The sequence below is a fragment of the Parasteatoda tepidariorum genome, chromosome 3 (assembly GCF_982258835.1).
Source record: "Parasteatoda tepidariorum strain Cologne lab strain chromosome 3, Ptep-v5.0, whole genome shotgun sequence".
NCBI lineage: Eukaryota > Metazoa > Arthropoda > Arachnida > Araneae > Theridiidae > Parasteatoda > Parasteatoda tepidariorum.
The window spans coordinates 82,557,208-82,566,302 of record NC_141757.1 but is presented as its reverse complement, the minus strand read 5'-3'; positions in this window follow the sequence as shown (position 1 = coordinate 82,566,302).

Below are 9,095 nucleotides of genomic sequence, written 5' to 3'. Positions count from 1 at the left end.
GGAGCATGAAAAAGCTCGGTAATTTTTACCGGTGCCCTTTAGTAATGATTTTGCCATAATTAACAATAAAATATGATTTTATAACGCATGATAAATTTTGGTAAATGTGGTAAAATTTAGAAATTTTATCATTACACCTTAGTAGGGTGTGAAAACCGTTTATTCGGTTAGATATACTTTTCAGTTTTGCACTTTTTACTAAACGTATGGTAATAAAAGTTACAAGTTTGATAACCAGAATTTACGGTAAACAGTAGGGGAGAGGGGGGGTCAATTGTAACATTTTTTACTTAACTATTTTTAACTAACAAAAAATCCAATATATTATTAGTATTTATTGACAGACGTGTAAAATAGACTATCCTTTACTAGAAGAAAAATAAATACCTGATTTTAAATATTATTATATTAGTTATTAAGAATTTTTGACAGTCGGGCACTTGTTACAATTGTCCCCACTTACGGGGTCAATTGTAACAGTTCATAAATTCAACTAAAACATAGTTAATTATACATATTATCATAGTTGTGATATATTTTTTTATTGATCAAAATAGTAGTGATATTTTAGGAGTAAAAATAATAATGAACAGAGACCTAAAGGGTTAAACTTTTAACTTTAAGGGGTTAAAAATTTTAATTTATGCTGTGAAAGGTGACAAATAAAATAATGCACATGCAACATAATATAAATGCTATAGGAAACTATTGGTGGTTCTTAAAGAGTTAAGTAATGGTTTGTAAACATAAGATTATTTATTTTCAACTGTTACAATCGTCCCTTTACTTATTGTTACAATTGTCCCCAAGACGCCATTTCAGCTTCATTTGTTAAAAACAATGCTAATTAATTAGCAAAACTAATCTTTTTTTATTGAAATGTTAATTAAGGTGTCCACTTACATATTCGGTTACTAATTTTTATTTGTTTAAACAAAATTACTTTGTTATAATATAGTATTCTAATACCAAAAAAAGTACTTGCGTGGCGTGAAAATATCTTTTGCGATGTAATTCTTTCAAAAGTACATAAAAATGGTTGCCATCAGGGGTGTACATGTAGATTTGTTAAATGCACCTTGTGCGCCACCTAGGAACCAAATCTAGAACCCGACACTCGAAATTTTTGCTCTGTTACAATTGACCCCACTCTCCCCTACAGTTACCATGTAAATGGGAAAATTACCAAATAGATAGTTTGAATACAGTACATTTTCATGTTAATAACCAGAATTATTGTTTTCTTTGCCAGAAATGTCATTATCATACCGGTAATTCTACAAGAATTTTTTTTTCTCCGTGTGAGTGGCAGCAAACAGTTTATTTCAGTTTAATTCTATTTCTATTTCTAATTTCAATTAGTTTCGAGATTTTCAGCTTAATTCTTTTTTTTCCCTATGGAACATAGTCCCTTAGTAAAAAATGGAAATTAACTGAATGGTTGTTATGTCTTTCTATTGATAAATTTTTAGAAATATTAATTTCTAAAAAGCAATTTATATCAAAAAAATAACTTCTGTGATCTTATTACGTACTTTAAAAACTTTTCTCTTCGAAAATTCCAGAATTACCGTCCTTCATAATATCTAGTATTTTTGGAAAGTATGAAATCAAAATTATTTACATTATTAGAAGTCGAAAATTATATCAGCGAGAAAAATAAAAATTTTATTAAAATCTAATAAATAATAATTGAGGTCGGACAAAATGAAGGAGTTATTAAAATTGGTTTATTATAGTCTTTTTATTATTACAATCTCTTACGGTTCAATTTTAATGAAAATATACTGTTAATGTCTAGTAAAATATGGTTAAATAACAATTTATATAATTTTTATTTTACCATATTCAAACAAAACTGCCAAATAGCCATAAATAAGGTGGTATTCGAACTGTTAACTATGAGAGAAACCGTTGATTAACTGCTTTCACGGTTAAACAACCAGTATTTTAACACACCAACTTGGCCCACCTGATGAAACCACTTAGATATTTGCAGATGGGTACATATTATAGCCGAGAGTACTTATTTGTCTAGCTTTTAACCGTCAGAACGGGGGTTGGAGTCCCATTGTTGACACCACAATATTTCTTTTTTCCCTTCAACGCCTTCAACACACACGAAGATGTCCTTCAATCCCAATATGCCACCCTGGGCTATCAGAATACAATACTCTCGTTATCGAATAAATGGCAACACCTAATCGCTGCTAAACTATTTCCAATGTCCAGTTAAATTTCTTTCTTTTTTGGTTTTGAAACCATGCTAGTTGTAAACGGTTGAAAGCCGTATAGTTTTGTATTCATGGTTTTTTAACCGTAATAGTTGTAAACGGTTTCAAACCATAAAGGTATAAAATGTTCATCGCCGTAAACTTTATGGTTAATTAGACGCACAGACAGTTGCCGGTTACTTTATCTTAATTTTAAAATTAAAATTCTAACAGCTTATGTCGGATTTTGATGATGTTTTTATTTCATCACTTATATATTAAATTGTGGCGACAAATCAGTTGAATGTTTTTTCTTACGTCATTCTTTCCTAAAGATTTCAAAAATCATATATTAAGTGCGATATATATATATTCTTGATCTAAAGAGGAAATCTATATTCGTGAATCTAACGAGCCACCATTCTCCAGAGTATTATACTCCAGTTGAACTATGATTGTGATTTGAGGAGCGTGAGAGTTCGTTGCCCAATCGCGAAAATAGAGTGTTGCGGATTATTGGTTGAACTGTGAAGCTCAATATCGTAGATTTTTTTTGTATTAAGCGTCTTTTTGTTCTCAAATAATTGGTAAAATCAGTAAAATTTTGCTGTCAATATATATATATATTTAATTACTATATGAAATATAAAAGTATTTTAGTTTTAATCTGATTAAATGTCGTCGTCCCCCCTATTCGCGTGCTTCACAGTTTGAGTGTCGAGGGTTCATTATTCAATCGAGTTCAAAGTTTTAAAAGTTCGTGACTAAACTGAATAGCCTCAAATGATAGACATTTTATATTAAAAGCTGCTTTACTGTTTTTAAATATTTTGTAAAATGTAGAAAATTTTAGCATCAATATAATTTTTAAATGACTTTATGAAGTTATATTATTCTCTTTATTTTAATTTCGCATTTTTTTTAGAACTGACTTTGTCAGGCCGACAAAATCAAATTAAAAATTTTAAGACTTAAAAGAGTATCTTAATCTCCTTTTTCCTTTCATTTCCTTTAGCAATCACAGCTTGAATTTTTTTCTTTCCAACTTCCTACAAATTTCTTTGTTAAATTTTGATAGTTGGTAAAGCTTTTTGCTCTCTGAAATATCAATTTGCGACTTTTAATCAATAAACTTTTTTAGCCTTTTGGACAAAAATTCTAAAAACGTACATTTAACCGATTATTAAAGAACTCATTTATCAAAAAACACTTTGTATCGGATTTTTACTTTCGTACAAAACCTTTAAAATGAATGAAAATTTTATAATGCTGCAATAAATAGCCAGTAATGAACATTTGTAAAATAATATTTATTAATGAACAAAATATTTACAGAAATGACTGAGTTAAAATGCGAAACAAAAAATATCTACAATATAATAGTTATATACATTTATTGTACTGAATATTTATCATAAATAAGATCATTCACGCGGTAAACCTTCAACATTTTCCCCTTGCAGTCCTTTTCACATATTATAGTAAGCCTAAAATATAAATGAATGCGGTGCGCATGCTTAAAAAGTGCTCATCTTTTCAAAGTATCATGTATGTTTCTGAACCAGTAACTTATAAGCAATATTTTGATTTAACTAGAGTTTTTACTAAATTTCTAAATGAGAATTTAAATTGTATTCCATACATTTCTTAAACTAATTGTTTATTATTGCCGTTTTATTTGCGTGGTTATGTATCAGCGTTTGAATAGATATTTTGCGTATTTGTTCGCAATTTAGATTATGAAAGAACTAAAACTTGATTTTTTTAGTAAAATAGCTAGGACATTCAAAGGAATATAACTAGAAATTGGTTGCACATAGCATAATTAAGAAGTCTTTTGTTTAAATAATAAAATTAAAGTTTTCAAATTATAAATGCTATGAATGCTATGGTTTATAACACGGTTTTGCTATTTGCAAATGAACATATAACAGCAAAACTAAGTTTAAAGAGGTATATTTTATAATATTTATTTTAAAAAAAATTTCAATGAGTAGAAATGTTTTGTTTGAAAAATGTCCTTAAATATTATATATTAAAGTAATATAGGAGTTCAATACAAAAAATAAAATCTCTTCAAAAACTAAATAAATAAAATAAATCAATTAAAAATGAAAGTCTATACAAGCATATTAATTTAAATAATTACAGAAAAATAATGACTTTTATTTTCTAAAACTTTTATTCTTTCGTCTCCGTTTTCTTAAAGATTAGTAAACAAATTCATGCTCAGTGTAAATTTAAGTACGCAATTATTCACTTTCTTGAACAATCTTAATTAAATAAATCACAGAAATAAAGGAATCTTTTAATGAAGTAGTAATTAGTAGAAGTAGTAATAAAGGAATCATTAAAAATAGTTATTCTTTTGGTAAAAAATGTGACGAAAATTTAAAACCATAAAATTAAAAAGTAAAAAGTCTTTCATATACATTCTGTACACTATCCCATTAAATATTCAATGAAATACAAATTTATAATTATTATATATGTCACATGAATGTTGTATCACATTGGAATCTAATCTAGGACTGAGTGACTAGTACTTTGTAACTCATTTTATTATGTAACTATCACAGAAGTATAAACATGTATGTAATGTACCCTTCAACTCCAGGAATTTAATCAAACCTACAGACTTCGGACTTCTTTTACCAAATCCTCCAACTAGTTCTTTGCGATTACAAAATTATTCCATAAGTAAATAATATTTCGAAGTAAGCTCTCACGGAAAAGATATGCTAGTTTATGCAAAGGCAACTAGTACTAAACGAAATAAACAATTAATTTATTCTTTCCAAAAGAAGTATGGTTAATAATATAGAAGAAAATATTTTTAAAAAAAAGCGTAAATAAGCTAGTTACGAAGTCAAGTGACTGTTTTGGTACTTTAAACAAGAGTAGCTCTATCGGTGCCAAGGTACATAACCAAGGGTCCAATATAAGTACTACAGTATCAATCGAGCCAACAAAGGAAAACATTAGCCAATGAAAAGAGCTTTAAACCAGGCAAGTACATCTTGAATTTGTCCCGATTTGTCTTTTCATTGGTCAATTTTTCCAGTTTTAACTTGATTCATACATAAAGTTTAACCAGTTTTAACCAGTAGTAACTTGATTGATTCAGTAATATTTCTGCATTTCTCTTAATTCTGTATTCAGAATTCATGATGATAACTGCTTATCGCACCGAAACGGCCATTTGTCTTTATAACATGCTTAATAGTGCTTTTATATATTACTTTTTGAGTTAGATTAATTAGGCGAATAAACATCTGTAAATTCAACGATACAATTAGCAAGACTTTAAAAAATGCAGTCATTCCCATGTTAACATGTTTCCAGGAAACTCAATGTGCTTATTTTTAAGAACATCAATATTCTAGGTATAATACATATTTCACATAACAATGCACTAGCTATTATCACTGATAATAATCAAATATGTTTTAATGCATTCAGAAGTAAACAAACACAATTAAATATGCAATACATTTTCCTTTCAATATAAAGTCTATTTAGAGATTTTTTTTTAATATCAACGATATGAGTATATAATGCAAAAATGCATGTAAATAATGCAATACCGTGTGAGTGACAAAGCGTACTTTCTAGACACAGTGAGATTCAAAGTTTTTTTTTTTTACTTCTTTTTTTTTACAAATGTGACAGGTAAAATTTTCATCAAAACACATAGAGAGGAAAAGTTGCATAACATAAGGATATTTCTTTAGATAAGAGTGAGGCCTATGTACATTATATGACACTTATAGATCACGGTTTTTTCATGCACCAACAGTCACGATCAGTTTTCAAAACTGATAACTTCAATGAGAGTAGAAGAATATTTATTAACTCTACAACTAAATTTATTCTAAATAGACAATACAAAGCACGAGTAGGTTTTGTCCTAAAACATTGAGGATGCCAACCTCAGAAATTTATTTAAAATAGATTGGTCTCTGGCATTTTGATATTTATGATGCATAAAATCAACAACTAAATAAAAAATTCACATTTGGTTCTTCGATTTTCAATATTTACCTAACTCTAAAATCACAATTGCAACTAGTATGTCGGTATTCAAAAGAACTAAGACAATTTTAATTATTGGGTACTAGTTCCTTTATTTTTCGAATGCGCAACTCATACAGCAAATACGATTTTTCTTTAAGGAAAACACAATATTCAGGGTTTTTCAATGAATGAAACTAATTTTTGTTTATTTTACTTTACTTATTTATATTTTTTAATAAACACTATCACAAGTTATATCAACACCGTAAGGTAACTGAAGCATTTTGCTTCCATGAAACTAATTAATTCATAAAATGATCATTTTTTCTAAAATACACGACAATACAAGCGTAATACATAATTTTATTAGTTGAAGATCGTTGATTTTTTTAAAATTTTAATTATTTTTTAAATTATATATTTTTTATTTTAATAGATTTTTACATATTATCCGTGCCGCATACCCAAAACTTTTGGAGCACCTTGAACCATAGTTTTTCGTGGAATTAACTGGAATTTCCATATGGTGCAACCATATGGTGTGGTATTTCCATATGGTACCACGCTGAACCATATAATTATGCAACTCAATCTTCTTAAATTTGATTACTCTATAATATGGTTTAGTTTAACGCTTCATTTTAGATTCAGAAAATTTGCGAGGTATAATGGTTCATAATACCGGTATTATGTCTCAGCGTAATGCTAATTTTCCTGAGAGTGTAAAATGAAGTTCAAATTTTTTTTATCTACTAATAATGACTAATTATCGAAAATTTGTTTAGACATGTAACATGATATTTTTTAGAAATGACAATACTTAGCATTTTCTTAAATAAATTTTCTGTTTTCAAGTCGCAATTCGAAGCTATTTAAGAAATATGTAGTTGGCATCCCCTAAAATAATAAACCAGCATTCAATCAAATATTAAGTACAACATTGTTTAAATCGAAGTATTAAATTTGAATGGGTATAAAAAAATTAAGATGTGAGTATAAGAAAATAAATATGACTTCGTTTTTTTCTACTATAGTAATAATTTCTAAAACATTAATTCTATTGAGTTAATTTTAAATTAAATAACATAAGAAACTTCAGTTTTAGTCTGGCTTTATTTCTTCTCAAAATCTCAAGAAAGTAAACTGAAAAACACAAACAATTGCTTAATTTTTGTTTAAAACAAAATAAGAATTTTAGTTATCTAATTGCAAGTTCTTAAACGTAGAGCAGTTCCTTAAAGTGATCAATAATAGATAACTTTAAAAAAAGCTGTAGCTATAGATTAACATATTACAACAAATGTAAATGAGACACTTTCTGGGTTAGTTAGAGTTTGAAGAATAATCATTGGATATGAAATAATTTGAAAGTATAAAAGCATTTTATTAAATAAACTAAAATTACCGTCTAAAAAGCCACAATTTTTTAACAGAGGAGAGCAAAACTTGCTAATAATTAAGTGTAATATCACTAACAAAAATTGAGCAATTTTTCAGAGCTAAATGGTATATAATACATTTTATATGCATATGAAATGTTACAAGTATTACAGTAGTTAAATTATAAAAAGAATAGAGAAAATATTTCAACGAATTTATAATTTTCTCTAAAATTTAAATTAATGAAAACCATAATAATCTTAAAGTCACACAATTTATATAAAACATGCTTAGTACAGTCACAAACCTTTTTTCAGCCAAATAATACAAAATAAGTTGTTTTTCTAAATTACAAAACATTAATAAATTTATGCAGTAGTAAAAGGACACTAATAAAAAAAAGGACAGTTTGCTTTTTAGAAAGAAAAATATCACAAGGTATTGATTAGCAAAAAATCTAGGAAACGAGGAAAAAATTACTACATTTTTGTGCAAGACGAATAATTGGTCCAAGGTGATAAAATATATTTCGGAAAAAATTTGCGGAAATACCTAATTACTTATCTGTATAAATTTACATGCTAAACCTAAAACAACTTTTCATTACTTGAATTTTTTTGTCTTTTTTTTCTCTATGCAGTTGTTAAGTGTCTTTTAATCTACACAATGATGACATAACTATTAATTGTGCTTTGTTTATATCCCAAACCTGGTATGGTACTGTTGAAAATTATAACTAATAGCCAATAAACTAAGATTTTATAAAAGTACGTTCTAGAGGGCGAAAAGCAGGGTCCAAAATGACGCATTGCTATTTTTTAAAATTTACTGTTTTTTAAAAAGAAATATATTTTATATGCCATTCATGAATATAAATTCATAAACCCATGTTAAAATTGTATATTATATGAAGTTAAATGTACGATTTTCATAATTTTTCCAATAAAAACGATCTGTAATGCTTAAAATGATGTAACACGACAACACTAAATTTTTTCTGAAATTTTGATTTTATTCAATTTTTACAGCCTATTATTATGCAATAAACCGCAAAATAAAGTTTACCATCAAATACCTTAGACGACTTGCTTTAAAAACATCGTTAAAAATGAGTTTTAATTTGATTCAGTAATTTTTTCTTGAAAGAAATGAATTTTCTCATATTATCTTGCAGCAGTGTATATTGTAAGTCGACCACATTTAAAAAGTGATTAGTTTTTTTAATCTAATTTCCCCGCTGCAAATGAAGAATTAATTCTTTAAAGAAGATTTCTGTAAAGAAGACGTGAAAACCCAATAATTAATTAATTATTATTGTATATTAACCGATTGCCGCTTACAAAATTTGTTTTGAAACTTTTACTTTTAAGTGCATCTTAAACTGACCACTAGGCTATCAGCAAGCACTTTTCTTTAGCCTATTATCAATACAAAAATAAATAAATGAAAAAGATAAATAAATAAAAATAAATTAATAGAAATATA